Source organism: Lepisma saccharinum, chromosome 20 (genome assembly GCF_977018435.1).
Source record: "Lepisma saccharinum chromosome 20, izLepSacc3.1, whole genome shotgun sequence".
Classification (NCBI taxonomy): domain Eukaryota; kingdom Metazoa; phylum Arthropoda; class Insecta; order Zygentoma; family Lepismatidae; genus Lepisma; species Lepisma saccharinum.
In genome coordinates, this window is record NC_139248.1 from 44,572,972 (window position 1) to 44,593,565 (window position 20,594).

At 38.6% G+C, this 20,594-nt stretch overlaps 1 protein-coding gene across 1 annotated transcript in view; it reads left to right on the plus strand.

Annotated features, from left to right (window-relative positions):
- LOC146003596 (soluble guanylate cyclase 89Db-like) overlaps nucleotides 1-20,594 on the plus strand; it is a 113,150-nt gene that overhangs the window by 88,977 nt on the left and 3,579 nt on the right. The gene's annotated exons all lie outside the window — the stretch shown is intronic.

Sequence of the window (20,594 nt, forward strand, 5' to 3'; positions counted from 1 at the left end):
AAATGCCTGAACTTCCGGGCTCTAATTATTACTATTATTTTAATATGTGGGAGATGATCAAGCCGGAGGTGAGAATTTTTGGCTCAGCCAGAGGAGCTAAAAAAACTTGGCAGGTCCCATCTGATATGCCGCATAAACCTATTTGCTCGCAGATGATCATCAATAGGAAAAATTCATCATCTCATACCATTATACTTCGTTTGTCGTAGACTTATAAAGTGTAAATTGTGTAGTTATGAATCCAGTAGGAAGAATCGATTGCTCAAGCAGTGTGTTTTTTATTGCAATACAATAAACAATTAAGCTTATTAATTCATGAACTTTTGCCACTAATATTAATTTTACGTGTGGTATTTAAAAATGTAACTTCCCACCAAATATTTTCAAGCGGGCCCCAAGTCTCTTCATATTGAAATGATAGCAAAGAAAAATGTTCTTACATCGTCCACACCTCTTACGTGTTACGCATTCTGTATGTGTATTTTTTACTTTTAGCTACAATACGACGAGGTAGTTGATTTTCTATTAACTATTAAACACTTCAAAGGCGCCCAAAGGCTAAATAGGAGGAAATGGGGCCCAGGGAGCAATTATCCTCTTGCCATAAGGGCTAGTAACCCATCTTCTGTCGCACAGGGTGCACTATTTTAGGTGTTTCGTGAAATAAATTTTTCTTCCTGTTGAATTTATTTGGATATTTATGTGGAACTAATTCTTCTTTTTTAGTATGTTATGATCATAGCATTGTGATCTACAGTGTTCGAAGTGGAAATTCCTGAGAGTATGCTTGGTCGAGTTTGGAGCATAGGAGGGAGGATTCTTGTATGGATGCAGGAGGTGGAGGGATGCTTGTGGAGTTCATCGTAGTTGGGGGATGCTTTATGAGAGTTTTCTTAACTGGGGATGGCATCCCGTGCGTCCACCACTTTGAGCACTGATCATCTATTTAAAAAAAACAAAAAAAAACAGGTATTTTTCATGAAAAAAAGTTTAAGAAATATACACAGTGCGATATCGAAAAGAAATGGCGTCGTCAAAAATAAAGAAAATATCAAAGTCCGCTAACATTTAACTGCATGTCCACGTGGTAACTACATTTTGTGGATCACGTCCTTGCGATCGACTTTTCATTGAGTGTCGCATTTTCAGTAAATCGCTGCTCTATTACCTGTCTTTCAAGTCTGCAGTCCTCGCTATTATTTCTAGTAGATTCCAATTGACCTTGTAATGTTGGGTCAACAACGACAACCCACAAAACTGCAATGGTAAGTTTTGCTTGAATATATTACTCACTATTAGTATTAGAAGGCTGAAGCCTTCCAAGTCCAAGAAAGATGTGATTACTATCCTTGAAAGAATTCCCAAAATTGTATGTTTTTTTAATATCTGTGTATTATATATGAAATCTAATTGTTTTTTAAAATTTTATCAAGCAAAACATACCAAGGAACATGAACTAAATATTTGGCTGCATGAAGCCTCTCCCCCCTCCTTAAAGAAAGAATCCTTGTTGCACTACTGCGTTGAAGTTTTAAAACCTTTTCTTCCACCTATTTATCAGAGGTAGTCATATCCTAATTTCGTTTCCAGAAACTAGCTCACTGATATGTGTAAGTCGATAACAAAAAAATAAGAAGCCATAGTGCTTGGGGTAAAAGTTATTTAATTTCTTGTATACCTGCATAGGGAAGACTAGCCAACTACTGTAAATCTGCCTACCTCTATGACATACTGTAAGAGACCTTTAGGAAGGCCAAGACGAAGATGGAGGGATAACGTTGAGATGAGCTTAAAAGGAAATCGGTAAGATCTTCTTCATTAGCATGGAAATATTGGATTGACCTTGCCCAGGATAGGGACAGATAGGAGTGCTGTCTTGCTGCAGCCATAGATCTTCGGGTTTAAGAAGGCCAGAGAGTGAGTAAGTAAGGAGAAATGTAGTCTTTTAATCATTACGCCATCAAGCCTTACAATCAAATAATGGCAAAATTCAATTAGAAATGTCATCGAAATTTGTCTCTCAATAATAGTAGAGCAGTTCATCGCACTGTGAAATTAAGGCGCATAGAGAGCGTGCATGTAGGGTACCGCACATTCTCGATCTTAACCATAGTTCAGGTGATGTGATCAGCACCATATCCCGGAAACATTCACCTCTCATGGTTTCTTTCGGTAAGCATTGATTACAGGCTGCTGGGTAAGCCCGAGAGCACCTTCGTAAAGGTTATAACGTCAGTGTTCTCATAACTCCATGTGGGGGGCAAGGCCTCCATTGCTCCCTACTTGGGTATCGGCCTGCAACAATGCAATATTTATGTAAGAACAATTCCTTCGTCGCAACAGTGCTCCAGGCATTGTTGCCTCGTATCCTCTGTTTCCATGTTCAACAAGGGAAATGTTGAAATGTTTATTAGCCAAATAAGCATCTATTATGCGAGTAAGTAGTGGCATAAAGGAGAAGCAAATGGAAGGAAATGAAAAGAAAGGTTGGTTCATTCATCGTAGCTGTGATATAGCATTAATTGTAAAACTGGAAGAGAAAATGAAACTTTGTCATCACATTTATGTTTTAAAATAGAGAGTAGAAAATGATTATTATCCATAGTTCTTCATTTTCCCCTTTCTCTCACAAATATTACACCTATCACCATACAACGTGCATGCTTCGTGAATTTGAATTTGAATTTAAAATTTTGGGTGCGTCAGCACTAAGGCTATTTTGCACCCGTCACATTATACGGGGTCCAGCCCCTTATCGATACAAATAACAACTCTAAAGTTGCATAACTAAAATCATAAAATATTAAATCTTCTGACTTTCGTTAAAAGCTGAGGCTTTAAAGGAGCACTCAGCACGAAAAAGGACAAAACACAGGACAACACAAACAAAATTACACTGGCCATAGGGCCAGTCGCCAGAGCCTCGTTAGTCTGCAGTCCAGGGTGTACTACGTGGAAGTGAGGTTGACTATTGGGTGCACTACGCGGAAGGAGCACCCCTTACACCCCGCATGCTTCGTGCATGCACTTCTATCACTTCTCTGAATGTTGCTTTTTCTCAGTCTTCCGAGCATTCTAAATACTTGAATTCCTTTCCTAATTGTGAGTCCACGTTTTCCCCGTCAGATGGGGATTCTAGAGCATAGGTTCCTAGGTTATTGTCATCAATTATTGACTCAACTTGTATTCTTCATCGTGCACATTTACCCTTGGTCGATGACTTCTTATCCTTCGTCTGTAATTTCTTAGATTTTACGAAACATCTTCATTTATTAATTTCAAAAAATGATTACAATTATTCCTTTAAAGTAAATTTTCTATAAGGAGAGATGATCCGCTGTGTTGTGCTCGTTGAAAAGACAACATGGCCGTGAAATCGTAGGAAGCAATTTCTTTGTACGTTTCTTGTACCATTTAGCACAAAACGGGGCCAAATTGATCATCATTGTAGAAGCACAACTGTAAATAAATAGTTGTTATTTTGCTCTTGAGGTACAAATGCGATGGAACTTACCTTTTGCCTCGATTATTTAAAAATATATAGGACGCGTCAACTTAGAGAATCACACACGATAACATTTAGCTTCACCTGAGAACAAATATCACATTCTCACAAAAGCTTTCCTGAAATGACCCTAAATTATGCCTAGTTTTAATGCATGCACTAAGGAAAAACTTGCACTGGCTTACCATAAAACATGACATTGAGGTGATTATTACATGAACAGCTCACTTTAATAATAACAATAATAGCAAGTAACATAAGTATAAGAAAAATCTCACTATTTTACCAAATAGTCTAGGAAAGTTATGGAATTTTTTGGCCAGCCGAGAAACTAATTGCAACAGAAATTAAACCAACTGCCCCTATAGTAATGTGAGAATATGATTTTGAAGCGTCTACTACTCTCTGACCTGTAAGTTCGCCGCCATCTTGAAAAAATGACGCCAAAAATTCACCTTGAAAATTGAAAGAAATATACTATCTCGAAAACGGTGCATTGTTGTGGCGGCGATTCGGTTTCAAAACTGAAGGTCAAGGTGCCAAAACACTAAAGGACAGTTTGCTTTCCCTTGGCGTGAGCAAAAGTGGCAAAAAGTGGGTGGGCAACTGCCCTCCTCGCCCCCCTAACCGCCGCCACTGGTGCCTAAGAGCTCTGTGTTATTAGGATATGAGCTACGTGTGTAGCCCGCGCGCCTATTCGTGTCATGGAGGGAGAAGCATACAAACCCATCCATATCAACTGCTTCCAGTGATAAAAAATGTTTTAACTACTGTGTCTACGTTCTAAGAAAAATCTCACTATTTTACCAAATAGTCTAGGAAAGTTATGGAATTTTTTGGCCAGCCGAGAAACTAATTGCAACAGAAATTAAACCAACTGCCCCTATAGTAATGTGAGAATATGATTTTGAAGCGTCTACTACTCTCTAACCTGTAAGTTCGCCGCCATCTTGAAAAAATGACGCCAAAAATTCACCTTGAAAATTGAAAGAAATATACTATCTCGAAAACGGTGCATTGTTGTGGCGGCGATTCGGTTTCAAAACTGAAGGTCAAGGTGCCAAAACACTAAAGGACAGTTTGCTTTCCCTTGGCGTGAGCAAAAGTGGCAAAAAGTGGGTGGGCAACTGCCCTCCTCGCCCCCCTAACCGCCGCCACTGGTGCCTAAGAGCTCTGTGTTATTAGGGTCTGAGCTACGTGTGTAGCCCGCGCGCCTATTCGTGTCATGGAGGGAGAAGCATACAAACCCATCCATATCAACTGCTTCCAGTGATAAAAAATGTATTCTGCAATGGCTTGACAACAGGTGAATAGGTGAAGACGTTATGACAAGTGATAGTGATGATGAAGAAGATGATGACGTCGTTGTGGAGGTTCACCACTCGGACACAAAATACATTTTGAAGGATAATGGCATGGATCAGAGCGATCACCTGAAATCTAGTGATGAAGATGTGGCCGATTTGGGTAGATCCTTTCTTGCCAAAGAAAATATTAGATGGAAGAAAGACATCCCCGGAAACTCCAACGTCCACACACGAACATACCATAAAGTTTTTCGCCTCCCTGTGCCAAAAGCAGATGCAAGAAAATCCCAGTCTGAACTGGAGTGTTTTGAAATTTTTCTCGACAGTACCATTTTGAAACGTATCACCACTTTTCCTAATATTTATACAGATAGAGAGAGAGGGAGAGAGAGAGAGAGAGAGAGAGAGAGAGAGAGAGAGAGAGAGAGAGAGAGAGAGAAATATCTCGTCATAGGGTGTCTGGCACGATTTTGTCACCTGTGTAATAGTGCCAGAAACCAGTCCACCAGGAAGTGCAGTGGAGATGGTAACAAAAAGTATTTCCTGATCACTCAGCTCCAGTGTGCTTACCTTTCATTCATACAAGAAAATAAGACTATTCGGACTGATCTGCCGATCTTTACATGCAATTTTTTGTTTAAATTCATTTCTAAAATGTTCTTTTCCGTGCTTTTGTATTTTCACGAAGACATTGAACTTAAATTGGATACTTTGGACTACAAAAAAGTAAAATTTATATAATGTTTTTACCTTTAATCCCAATATCCAACTCGCGTAATATGTCACATTACCATGTTTACATAATATTTGTGTTTTTATTGCAGATTTTTGTGAACAATTGTCTTTACTAAATTGATGCTAATAAAATTATGCAATAAATATGAGAAAACCGTTTAAGTATCTCTTATATTTTTTTACCGGATTTCAAATTTTTATAAACTTTTTTGAAAAATTCACGCATAACGTTTTTTCTTACTTTAATTTTGAAATTAATTGTCGATTTTTAACAAAAGAAAGTCATGGGCTACATATGTAGCCAATGTAGCCCGTGCGACTAACAGTGTAACAAATGCAGGCGCGCCTGTTCTAGGGTTCATAAAGCATGAGATGAATGTTAACTAAACCGCTGCTTTCTGTTGGTGAACATGGCAGACCTGCATGCTTGCAGGATCCGTTGCAGCACGGTGTGCTTCCTAAGTGACATTTCAGGAAATTTTGTCACGGGAAAATCGCCCACTGTAGGGCAATTCACACCGATAATGCACGTACTGTGGCTACCTAAGCCTATTAAACTATTGCGAATATCTAGACATTCTGCAATGGCGAAAACAAAGTAAAAGAATATTCAGATGAATGCTCTGGAAGGAATTCCAAATAGATCCAATTTTTCAGAATTTCGAATAACATAGAGGATTTTCGAAACAGGGGCTGCGAAGGGATGCTTGTACACACCCTTTAATTTTATTTTACATCCCATTCAGAACACCTTTGTGCAAAATATATTTTCAGCCGAAAATACTGTTAACTTCTTACAGAGTAAAGGACTGGAAGTAAATTTTCTGGCAACGAATCATTTGTTTAAAGAGCCGACACACAAATGATTATTCACCAGTCCTAAATGCTCTTTATAAACCAAAAAAAATGTTCAAAATTATGAACTAGACTTGCCAAACAGTTTAACCAAACGTGTTTTGTTAATTCAACCAAATCAGGTTTATCTGTGTTGCAGTGTCATTTACGTTATGACTTATGATAACTATTGAGCATATAATATTAAATATTGAAGAGAGACCACTATTATTGGATACTACAGGCAAACCATTGATACTAATCTGGAAGGCAAATCGCATGCACTTCTTTGTACATGTTGTGGTCAAAGCATGCAAGCAAAAATGAATCAAGTCGTTAGCATATTTTCATAGAAGCCTACTGAAAGGTGATTGCTATTTTATGTAGTGACTGAAGCATTCATGAATGTTTCAATTTTTCTTTATTTTTATTTTGAACATTTCACCCCTAAATTTCATTCCGCACCCTCTCAGTACCTCTAGATAGTCAATCCCGGCACCACCAATGTTTCGAGAAAATGACAAAATTCGAAACAGCCTCGCTTGGCTTCTGCCAAAGGTCCAGCCTAACCTTAAGAAGGTGCATATAAGTTTCTTCTTATTATTAGTAACATTAGCCATAAAAATATTAAATTACACAATTATCATCCCTGGTACTTTCTTTCTATAATAAATATAACACTCTGTGATGAAAAATATTTAAATTAAATAATTTGAAATATTTGTTCCAAATGGGACATGTTCATGGGGCAGAATTAAAATATTTCCATCCTCGCCATGGATTGAAATTCACCAGTATTTTCAGGGAAATAGCAGGCTCATGAGAGGAGGAGTCACTGGCATTCCACCCCTCTTACTTCGCACCTGATCACTCTTATTCTTCGTTGTGGTGTGGCTATTTTGTCGACTATTTTCATTTTGCGGGGATATGCACGGAATCTATAACTGTAAAAGTTCAAACAAATTCGAGAAATGTTGGTTCCTTAGTCATACATATTCTCCCTCCACAAACAAATTCCACACTATAAATATCAAATATGTACACATTTCAAAATCAAATTTTCCACTTTGAGCCGAGGTCTGTTGATATATCCTCGTCGTTTAACACTATAATTAGCCACAATGTGCCATCTTGACAATAGCAAATTTCGGACATGTAACACGTCCTTACTTAAAAATGTAAGCAATATTAATAGCTTGTCTTCACTACAAGACTAAAGATATCCGAGAGGAGTATGCAAAGACTTCCGCAACACATTGGGGATAAGAGATTACTTCTTCAATCGTTTAAAAATTTTCATGACATTTTTCATGTTGGGTTACTCCGTTCTGAAAAATGTTCATTCGTTTCTCTTAGGAAAATCTATATCTTATATATATATTTTGTAAATATATTGATATAAAATAACACTGTAAGAAGAAAAGCTAGGGGTTAAAAACCTATAATATGGTAATAAATATACCAATTTTTGTACTTGTAAACAACACCGAATTTCAAGTTGTAACACATGTAATACATATTATAAAGTATAAGCTAACTCTTGTGGATAACGCAATCTCTCCAGGAATCGAAAGATCCACTAAAGTTAAGGAACATACCGTATCCAAACGAAGAATCGAAGGATCCATTCATGTTAAGAAACACAGGTACCGTATCCAAAGGAAGAATCGAAGGATCCACTCAAGTTAAGGAACATACCGTATCCAAACGAAGAATCGAAGGATCCACTCAAGTTAGGGAACATATAGTATCCAAACGAAGAATCGAAGGATCCATTCAAGTTAAGGAACGTATAGTATCCAAACGAAGAATCGAAGGATCCATTCAAGTTAGGGAACATATAGTATCCAAACGAAGAATCGAAGGATCCATTCAAGTTAAGGAACGTATAGTATCCAAACGAAGAATCGAAGGATCCATTCAAGTTAGGGAACATATAGTATCCAAACGAAGAATCGAAGGATCCATTCAAGTTAAGGAACGTATAGTATCCAAACGAAGAATCGAAGGATCCATTCAAGTTAAGGAACATAGGTACCGTATCCAAAGGAAGAATCGAAGGATCCACTCAAGTTAGGGAACATATAGTATCCAAGCGAAGAATCGAAGGATCCATTCAAGTTAAGAAACGTATAGTATCCAAACGAAGAATCGAAGGATCCATTCAAGTTAAGAAACACAGGTACCGTATCCAAAGGAAGAATCGAAGGATCCACTCAAGTTAAGGAACATACCGTATCCAAGCGAAGAATCGAAGGATCCATTCAAGTTAAGGAACGTATAGTATCCAAACGAAGAATCGAAGGATCCATTCAAGTTAAGAAACACAGGTACCGTATCCAAGCGAAGAATCGAAGGATCCACTCAAGTTAGGGAACATATAGTATCCAAACGAAGAATCGAAGGATCCATTCAAGTTAAGGAACGTATAGTATCCAAACGAAGAATCGAAGGATCCATTCAAGTTAGGGAACATATAGTATCCAAACGAAGAATCGAAGGATCCACTCAAGTTAGGGAACATATAGTATCCAAACGAAGAATCGAAGGATCCACTCAAGTTAAGGAACATAGGTACCGTATCCAAACGAAGAATCGAAGGATCCACTCAAGTTAGGGAACATATAGTATCCAAGCGAAGAATCGAAGGATCCATTCAAGTTAAGGAACGTATAGTATCCAAACGAAGAATCGAAGGATCCATTCAAGTTAAGAAACACAGGTACCGTATCCAAAGGAAGAATCGAAGGATCCACTCAAGTTAAGGAACATACCGTATCCAAACGAAGAATCGAAGGATCCACTCAAGTTAGGGAACATATAGTATCCAAACGAAGAATCGAAGGATCCATTCAAGTTAAGGAACGTATAGTATCCAAACGAAGAATCGAAGGATCCACTCAAGTTAGGGAACATATAGTATCCAAACGAAGAATCGAAGGATCCACTCAAGTTAGGGAACATATAGTATCCAAACGAAGAATCGAAGGATCCACTCAAGTTAAGGAACATAGGTACCGTATCCAAACGAAGAATCGAAGGATCCACTCAAGTTAGGGAACATATAGTATCCAAGCGAAGAATCGAAGGATCCATTCAAGTTAAGGAACGTATAGTATCCAAACGAAGAATCGAAGGATCCATTCAAGTTAAGAAACACAGGTACCGTATCCAAAGGAAGAATCGAAGGATCCACTCAAGTTAAGGAACATACCGTATCCAAACGAAGAATCGAAGGATCCACTCAAGTTAGGGAACATATAGTATCCAAACGAAGAATCGAAGGATCCATTCAAGTTAAGGAACATAGGTACCGTATCCAAACGAAGAATCGAAGGATCCACTCAAGTTAGGGAACATATAGTATCCAAGCGAAGAATCGAAGGATCCATTCAAGTTAAGGAACGTATAGTATCCAAACGAAGAATCGAAGGATCCATTCAAGTTAAGAAACACAGGTACCGTATCCAAAGGAAGAATCGAAGGATCCACTCAAGTTAAGGAACATACCGTATCCAAACCAAGAATCGAAGGATCCACTCAAGTTAGGGAACATATAGTATCCAAACGAAGAATCGAAGGATCCATTCAAGTTAAGGAACGTATAGTATCCAAACGAAGAATCGAAGGATCCATTCAAGTTAGGGAACATATAGTATCCAAACGAAGAATCGAAGGATCCACTCAAGTTAGGGAACATATAGTATCCAAACGAAGAATCGAAGGATCCACTCAAGTTAAGGAACATAGGTACCGTATCCAAACGAAGAATCGAAGGATCCACTCAAGTTAGGGAACATATAGTATCCAAGCGAAGAATCGAAGGATCCATTCAAGTTAAGGAACGTATAGTATCCAAACGAAGAATCGAAGGATCCATTCAAGTTAAGAAACACAGGTACCGTATCCAAAGGAAGAATCGAAGGATCCACTCAAGTTAAGGAACATACCGTATCCAAACGAAGAATCGAAGGATCCACTCAAGTTAGGGAACATATAGTATCCAAACGAAGAATCGAAGGATCCATTCAAGTTAAGGAACGTATAGTATCCAAACGAAGAATCGAAGGATCCACTCAAGTTAGGGAACATATAGTATCCAAACGAAGAATCGAAGGATCCACTCAAGTTAGGGAACATATAGTATCCAAACGAAGAATCGAAGGATCCTCTCAAGTTAAGGAACATAGGTACCGTATCCAAACGAAGAATCGAAGGACCCACTCAAGTTAGGGAACATATAGTATCCAAGCGAAGAATCGAAGGATCCATTCAAGTTAAGGAACGTATAGTATCAAAACGAAGAATCGAAGGATCCATTCAAGTTAAGAAACACAGGTACCGTATCCAAAGGAAGAATCGAAGGATCCACTCAAGTTAAGGAACATACCGTATCCAAACGAAGAATCGAAGGATCCACTCAAGTTAGGGAACATATAGTATCCAAACGAAGAATCGAAGGATCCATTCAAGTTAAGGAACATAGGTACCGTATCCAAACGAAGAATCGAAGGATCCACTCAAGTTAGGGAACATATAGTATCCAAGCGAAGAATCGAAGGATCCATTCAAGTTAAGGAACGTATAGTATCCAAACGAAGAATCGAAGGATCCATTCAAGTTAGGGAACATATAGTATCCAAACGAAGAATCGAAGGATCCACTCAAGTTAGGGAACATATAGTATCCAAACGAAGAATCGAAGGATCCATTCAAGTTAAGGAACGTATAGTATCCAAACGAAGAATCGAAGGATCCATTCAAGTTAGGGAACATATAGTATCCAAACGAAGAATCGAAGGATCCATTCAAGTTAAGGAACGTATAGTATCCAAACGAAGAATCGAAGGATCCATTCAAGTTAAGGAACGTATAGTATCCAAACGAAGAATCGAAGGATCCACTCAAGTTAGGGAACATATAGTATCCAAACGAAGAATCGAAGGATCCACTCAAGTTAAGGAACATACCGTATCCAAACGAAGAATCGAAGGATCCACTCAAGTTAGGGAACATATAGTATCCAAACGAAGAATCGAAGGATCCATTCAAGTTAAGGAACGTATAGTATCCAAACGAAGAATCGAAGGATCCATTCAAGTTAAGAAACACAGGTACCGTATCCAAAGGAAGAATCGAAGGATCCACTCAAGTTAAGGAACATACCGTATCCAAACGAAGAATCGAAGGATCCACTCAAGTTAGGGAACATATAGTATCCAAGCGAAGAATCGAAGGATCCATTCAAGTTAAGGAACACAGGTACCGTATCCAAAGGAAGAATCGAAGGATCCACTCAAGTTAAGGAACATATAGTATCTAAACGAAGAATCGAAGGATCCACTCAAGTTAGGGAACATTTAGTATCCAAACGAAGAATCGAAGGATCCACTCAAGTTAAGGAACATAGGTATCGTATCCAAAGGAAGAATCGAAGGATCCACTCAAGTTAAGGAACATACCGTATCTAAACGAAGAATCGAAGGATCCACTCAAGTTAAGGAACATATAGTAACCAAACGAAGAATCGAAGGATCCACTCAAGTTAAGGAACATACCATATCCAAACGAAGAATCGAAGGATCCACTCAAGTTAGGGAACATATAGTATCCAAGCGAAGAATCGAAGGATCCATTCAAGTTAAGGAACACAGGTACCGTATCCAAAGGAAGAATCGAAGGATCCACTCAAGTTAGGGAACATATAGTATCCAAGCGAAGAATCGAAGGATCCATTCAAGTTAAGGAACACAGGTACCGTATCCAAAGGAAGAATCGAAGGATCCACTCAAGTTAAGGAACATATAGTATCCAAGCGAAGAATCGAAGGATCCATTCAAGTTAAGGAACATAGGTATCGTATCCAAAGGAAGAATCGAAGGATCCACTCAAGTTAGGGAACATATAGTATCCAAGCGAAGAATCGAAGGATCCATTCAAGTTAAGGAACATAGGTATCGTATCCAAAGGAAGAATCGAAGGATCCACTCAAGTTAAGGAACATACCATATCCAAACGAAGAATCGAAGGATCCACTCAAGTTAGGGAACATATAGTATCCAAGCGAAGAATCGAAGGATCCATTCAAGTTAAGGAACACAGGTACCGTATCCAAAGGAAGAATCGAAGGATCCACTCAAGTTAAGGAACATATAGTATCTAAACGAAGAATCGAAGGATCCACTCAAGTTAGGGAACATTTAGTATCCAAACGAAGAATCGAAGGATCCACTCAAGTTAAGGAACATAGGTATCGTATCCAAAGGAAGAATCGAAGGATCCACTCAAGTTAAGGAACATACCGTATGTAAACGAAGAATCGAAGGATCCACTCAAGTTAGGGAACATATAGTATCCAAACGAAGAATCGAAGGATCCACTCAAGTTAAGGAGCATAGGTATCGTATCCAAACGAAGAATCGAAGGAGTCACTCAAGTTAAGGAACATAGGTATCGTATCCAAACGAAGAATCGAGGAATCCACTCAAGTTAAGGAACATAGGTACCGTATCCAAACGAAGAATCGAAGGATCCACTCAAGTTAAGGAACATATAGTATCCAAACGAAGAATCGAAGGATCCATTCAATTTAGGGAACATATAGTATCCAAACGAAGAATCGAAGGATCCACTCAAGTTAAGGAACATAGGTATCGTATCCAAAGGAAGAATCGAAGGATCCACTCAAGTTAAGGAACATACCGTATCTAAACGAAGAATCGAAGGATCCACTCAAGTTAGGGAAAATAGGTATCGTATCCAAAGGAAGAATCGAAGGATCCACTCAAGTTAAGGAACATAGGTATCGTATCCAAAGGAAGAATCGAAGGATCCATTCAAGTTAGGGAACATATAGTATCCAAACGAAGAATCGAAGGATCCACTCAAGTTAAGGAACATAGGTATCGTATCCAAAGGAAGAATCGAAGGATCCACTCAAGTTAAGGAACATAGGTATCGTATCCAAAGGAAGAATCGAAGGATCCATTCAAGTTAAGGAACATATAGTATCTAAACGAAGAATCGAAGGATCCACTCAAGTTAGGGAACATATAGTATCCAAACGAAGAATCGAAGGATCCACTCAAGTTAAGGAACATAGGTATCGTATCCAAAGGAAGAATCGAAGGATCCATTCAAGTTAGGGAACATATAGTATCTAAACGAAGAATCGAAGGATCCACTCAAGTTAGGGAACATATAGTATCCAAACGAAGAATCGAAGGATCCACTCAAGTTAAGGAACATAGGTATCGTATCCAAACGAAGAATCGAAGGATTCACTCAAGTTAAGGAACATAGGTATCGTATCCAAACGAAGAATCGAGGAATCCACTCAAGTTAAGGAACATAGGTACCGTATCCAAACGAAGAATCGAAGGATCCACTCAAGTTAAGGAACATATAGTATCCAAACGAAGAATCGAAGGATCCACTCAAGTTAAGGAACATAGGTATCGTATCCAAAGGAAGAATCGAAGGATCCACTCAAGTTAAGGAACATATAGTATCCAAACGAAGAATCGAGGAATCCACTCAAGTTAAGGAACATAGGTACCGTATCCAAACGAAGAATCGAAGGATCCACTCAAGTTAAGGAACATATAGTATCCAAACGAAGAATCGAAGGATCCATTCAAGTTAGGGAACATATAGTATCCAAACGAAGAATCGAAGGATCCACTCAAGTTAAGGAACATAGGTATCGTATCCAAAGGAAGAATCGAAGGATCCACTCAAGTTAAGGAACATACCGTATCTAAACGAAGAATCGAAGGATCCACTCAAGTTAGGGAACATATAGTATCCAAACGAAGAATCGAAGGATCCACTCAAGTTAAGGAACATAGGTATCGTATCCAAACGAAGAATCGAAGGATTCACTCAAGTTAAGGAACATAGGTATCGTATCCAAACGAAGAATCGAGGAATCCACTCAAGTTAAGGAACATAGGTACCGTATCCAAACGAAGAATCGAAGGATCCACTCAAGTTAAGGAACATATAGTATCCAAACGAAGAATCGAAGGATCCACTCAAGTTAAGGAACATAGGTATCGTATCCAAAGGAAGAATCGAAGGATCCATTCAAGTTAGGGAACATATAGTATCTAAACGAAGAATCGAAGGATCCACTCAAGTTAGGGAACATATAGTATCCAAACGAAGAATCGAAGGATCCACTCAAGTTAAGGAACATAGGTATCGTATCCAAAGGAAGAATCGAAGGATCCACTCAAGTTAAGGAACATACCGTATCTAAACGAAGAATCGAAGGATCCACTCAAGTTAGGGAACATATAGTATCCAAACGAAGAATCGAAGGATCCACTCAAGTTAAGGAACACAGGTACCGTATCCAAAGGAAGAATCGAAGGATCCACTCAAGTTAAGGAACATATAGTATCTAAACGAAGAATCGAAGGATCCACTCAAGTTAGGGAACATATAGTATCCAAACGAAGAATCGAAGGATCCACTCAAGTTAAGGAACATAGGTATCGTATCCAAAGGAAGAATCGAAGGATCCACTCAAGTTAAGGAACATACCGTATCTAAACGAAGAATCGAAGGATCCACTCAAGTTAGGGAACATATAGTATCCAAACGAAGAATCGAAGGATCCACTCACGTTAAGGAACATAGGTATCGTATCCAAACGAAGAATCGAAGGATCCACTCAAGTTAGGGAACATATAGTATCCAAACGAAGAATCGAAGGATCCACTCAAGTTAAGGAACATAGGTATCGTATCCAAACGAAGAATCGAAGGATTCACTCAAGTTAAGGAACATAGGTATCGTATCCAAACGAAGAATCGAGGAATCCACTCAAGTTAAGGAACATAGGTACCGTATAAAAACGAAGAATCGAAGGATCCACTCAAGTTAAGGAACATATAGTATCCAAACGAAGAATCGAAGGATCCACTCAAGTTAAGGAACATAGGTATCGTATCCAAAGGAAGAATCGAAGGATCCACTCAAGTTAAGGAACATATAGTATCCAAACGAAGAATCGAGGAATCCACTCAAGTTAAGGAACATAGGTACCGTATCCAAACGAAGAATCGAAGGATCCACTCAAGTTAAGGAACATATAGTATCCAAACGAAGAATCGAAGGATCCATTCAAGTTAGGGAACATATAGTATCCAAACGAAGAATCGAAGGATCCACTCAAGTTAAGGAACGTAGGTATCGTATCCAAAGGAAGAATCGAAGGATCCACTCAAGTTAAGGAACATACCGTATCTAAACGAAGAATCGAAGGATCCACTCAAGTTAGGGAACATATAGTATCCAAACGAAGAATCGAAGGATCCACTCAAGTTAAGGAACATAGGTATCGTATCCAAACGAAGAATCGAAGGATTCACTCAAGTTAAGGAACATAGGTATCGTATCCAAACGAAGAATCGAGGAATCCACTCAAGTTAAGGAACATAGGTACCGTATCCAAACGAAGAATCGAAGGATCCACTCAAGTTAAGGAACATATAGTATCCAAACGAAGAATCGAAGGATCCACTCTAGTTAAGGAACATAGGTATCGTATCCAAAGGAAGAATCGAAGGATCCACTCAAGTTAAGGAACATAGGTATCGTATCCAAAGGAAGAATCGAAGGATCCATTCAAGTTAGGGAACATATAGTATCTAAACGAAGAATCGAAGGATCCACTCAAGTTAGGGAACATATAGTATCCAAACGAAGAATTGAAGAATCCATTCAAGTTAAGGAACATAGGTATCGTATCCAAAGGAAGAATCGAAGGATCCATTCAAGTTAGGGAACATATAGTATCTAAACGAAGAATCGAAGGATCCACTCAAGTTAGGGAACATATAGTATCCAAACGAAGAATTGAAGAATCCATTCAAGTTAAGGAACATAGGTATCGTATCCAAAGGAAGAATCGAAGGATCCATTCAAGTTAGGGAACATATAGTATCTAAACGAAGAATCGAAGGATCCACTCAAGTTAGGGAACATATAGTATCCAAACGAAGAATCGAAGGATCCACTCAAGTTAAGGAACATAGGTATCGTATCCAAAGGAAGAATCGAAGGATCCACTCAAGTTAAGGAACATACCATATCTAAACGAAGAATCGAAGGATCCACTCAAGTTAGGGAACATATAGTATCCAAACGAAGAATCGAAGGATCCACTCAAGTTAAGGAACACAGTTACCGTATCCAAAGGAAGAATCGAAGGATCCACTCAAGTTAAGGAACATATAGTATCTAAACGAAGAATCGAAGGATCCACTCAAGTTAGGGAACATATAGTATCCAAACGAAGAATCGAAGGATCCACTCAAGTTAAGGAACATAGGTATCGTATCCAAAGGAAGAATCGAAGGATCCACTCAAGTTAAGGAACATACCGTATCTAAACGAAGAATCGAAGGATCCACTCAAGTTAGGGAACATATAGTATCCAAACGAAGAATCGAAGGATCCACTCAAGTTAAGGAACATAGGTATCGTATCCAAACGAAGAATCGAAGGATTCACTCAAGTTAAGGAACATAGGTATCGTATCCAAACGAAGAATTGAGGAATCCACTAAAGTTAAGGAACATAGGTACCGTATCCAAACGAAGAATCGAAGGATCCACTCAAGTTAAGGAACATATAGTATCCAAACGAAGAATCGAAGGATCCATTCAAGTTAGGGAACATATAGTATCCAAACGAAGAATCGAAGGATCCACTCAAGTTAAGGAACATAGGTATCGTATCCAAAGGAAGAATCGAAGGATCCACTCAAGTTAAGGAACATAGGTATCGTATCCAAAGGAAGAATCGAAGGATTCACTCAAGTTAAGGAACATAGGTATCGTATCCAATCGAAGAATCGAGGAATCCACTCAAGTTAAGGAACATACCGTATCTAAACGAAGAATCGAAGGATCCACTCAAGTTAGGGAACATATAGTATCCAAACGAAGAATCGAAGGATCCACTCAAGTTAAGGAACATAGGTATCGTATCCAAACGAAGAATCGAAGGATTCACTCAAGTTAAGGAACATAGGTATCGTATCCAAAGGAAGAATCGAAGGATCCACTCAAGTTAAGGAACATAGGTATCGTATCCAAACGAAGAATCGAAGGATTCACTCAAGTTAAGGAACATAGGTATCATATCCAAAGGAAGAATCGAAGGATTCACTCAAGTTAAGGAACATAGGTATCGTATCCAAAGGAAGAATCGAAGGATCCACTCAAGTTAAGGAACATACCATATCTAAACGAAGAATCGAAGGATCCACTCAAGTTAGGGAACATATAGTATCCAAACGAAGAATCGAAGGATCCACTCAAGTTAAGGAACATAGGTATCGTATCCAAACGAAGAATCGAAGGATTCACTCAAGTTAAGGATCATAGGTATCGTATCCAAACGAAGAATCGAGGAATCCACTCAAGTTAAGGAACATAGGTACCGTATCCAAACGAAGAATCGAAGGATCCACTCAAGTTAAGGAACATATAGTATCCAAACGAAGAATCGAAGGATCCATTCAAGTTAGGGAACATATAGTATCCAAACGAAGAATCGAAGGATCCACTCAAGTTAAGGAACATAGGTATCGTATCCAAAGGAAGAATCGAAGGATCCACTCAAGTTAAGGAACATAGGTATCGTATCCAAAGGAAGAATCGAAGGATTCACTCAAGTTAAGGAACATAGGTATCGTATCCAAACGAAGAATCGAGGAATCCACTCAAGTTAAGGAACATAGGTACCGTATCCAAACGAAGAATCGAAGGATCCACTCAAGTTAAGGAACATATAGTATCCAAACTAAGAATCGAAGGATCCATTCAAGTTAAGAAACACAGGTACCGTATCCAAAGGAAGAATCGAAGGATCCACTCAAGTTAAGGAACATACCGTATCCAAACGAAGAATCGAAGGATCCACTCAAGTTAGGGAACATATAGTACCCAAACGAAGAATCGAAGGATCCATTCAAGTTAAGGAACACAGGTACCGTATCCAAAGGAAGAATCGAAGGATCCACTCAAGTTAAGGAACATACCGTATCTAAACGAAGAATCGAAGGATCCACTCAAGTTAGGGAACATATAGTATCCAAACGAAGAATCGAAGGATCCATTCAAGTTAAGGAACACAGGTACCGTATCCAAAGGAAGAATCGAAGGATCCACTCAAGTTAAGGAACATACCGTATCTAAACGAAGAATCGAAGGATCCACTCAAGTTAGGGAACATATAGTATCCAAACGAAGAATCGAAGGATCCATTCAAGTTAAGGAACATACCGTATCTAAACGAAGAATCGAAGGATCCATTCAAGTTAAGGAACATATAGTATCCAAACGAAGAATCGGAGGATCCATTCAAGTTAAGGAACACAGGTACCGTATCCAAAGGAAGAATCGAAGGATCCACTCAAGTTAAGGAACATACCGTATCTAAACGAAGAATCGAAGGATCCACTCAAGTTAGGGAACATATAGTATCCAAAGGAAGAATCGAAGGATCCACTCAAGTTAAGGAACATACCGTATCTAAACGAAGAATCGAAGGATCCACTCAAGTTAGGGAACATATAGTATCCAAACGAAGAATCGAAGGATCCATTCAAGTTAAGGAACACAGGTACCGTATCCAAAGGAAGAATCGAAGGATCCACTCAAGTTAAGGAACATACCGTATCTAAACGAAGAATCGAAGGATCCATTCAAGTTAAGGAACACAGGTACCGTATCCAAAGGAAGAATCGAAGGATCCACTCAAGTTAAGGAACATACCGTATCCAAACGAGGAATCGAAGGATCCACTCAAGTTAGGAACATACCGTATCTAAACGAAGAATCGAAGGATCCACTCAAGTTAAGTTTCGAACCCACCGAAAATCCACTTAGTGTAATTTTAGGCTGATCGAGAAAAAACAACAAAAAAACTAGCAGTTAGATCTGCATATGCATATTCTGTAACAAATTATAAAATTATTTTCTGCCGAGTCGCTTTGATTCTTGAGACAACTGTTCTTCTGAGTGAATATTGAAGATTTTCATGAACTTTATTTTTTTTATGTGTATGTGTGTGTGTGTATAAAACAAACATCATCCTAGCTTGTTAGTGACACCAACTACGTGCGTACGATACAAGCACACCTGATACGAAAGCAACAGTTTTTGAACTGTTGGTCAGGGAAATTATCTGGTAAAAGGAACGGATCGTTTGATGTAATTCAGTAGCACGTCGAAAACCTCAAAAAAATTTCAATTCAAGAGTTAAACCTTGCTCAGTCTGATATACCCGATTAAGAAGAATTTAAACCTACAGTTTCCGTGTATTTCACTGCTTTCCCAGGATTATCCGCCTAGTTTCCTCATCTTCCAATTCGAAAGCAGCAATTCACTACTTTCAAATCTGGAAATTAAGGCTACTACTCTTGATAGGAAGAAGTTCGTTGTCAAGAGGTTGCTGGATTGTCGTTACTATTGCATCGTGCTCTACAGGAAAATAAGCCGCTCTTGATATTTGCCTCTTTTGCTTTGTTGTTGTTTTCTTTTTGTTTGTGATTACAGCCATAAATAAATACCACAGTTACGCATGTTCGCTTTTGCAATGAATTTACATTCTATAATGAAAGTAGAAAAAGAGAAATGTACGGAAAAGAACGTTAGAGCAGAGATCTGTGGCTACCCTGCATCAAGTAATGTGCAAGTAACTAAAAAAGCGGATTGGACTCCCGAAGTAAGGTCGCCTACTCCGACGTCAGTTGTTTGACGCCTTTTTATTTTCATATATATTTATAATATATAAATATATATAATAACAAACAGACAAAACATAGCTATATAATACATAATATAGGTGATAGAAGTAGTATAAAGTGTATACCCATTTGGCTGGTGCAAGTAACTTTTCTAATATTAGAGTATAACATGTACACAGGGGCGGTCAAGATAAAATTTTCACCTGGGTGAGGTGGATTTTTGGAGCCCGCCTACTTTCCCCCCTAGTAATTTCTACCCTAGTCCTCCTACTTTTCACCTTTCTCCAACAAAAAAAAAACAACATTACCATGTTTAAATTTTCGGGTTAATAACGAAAAATAATAGCCTATGTTTTTCACTTATTTCACGCAACGGTACAAGTTACTTGAAATAGAATGATATGCATTCCATAAAAAGTGTGAAGCAAAAGAAGAATGTTAACAA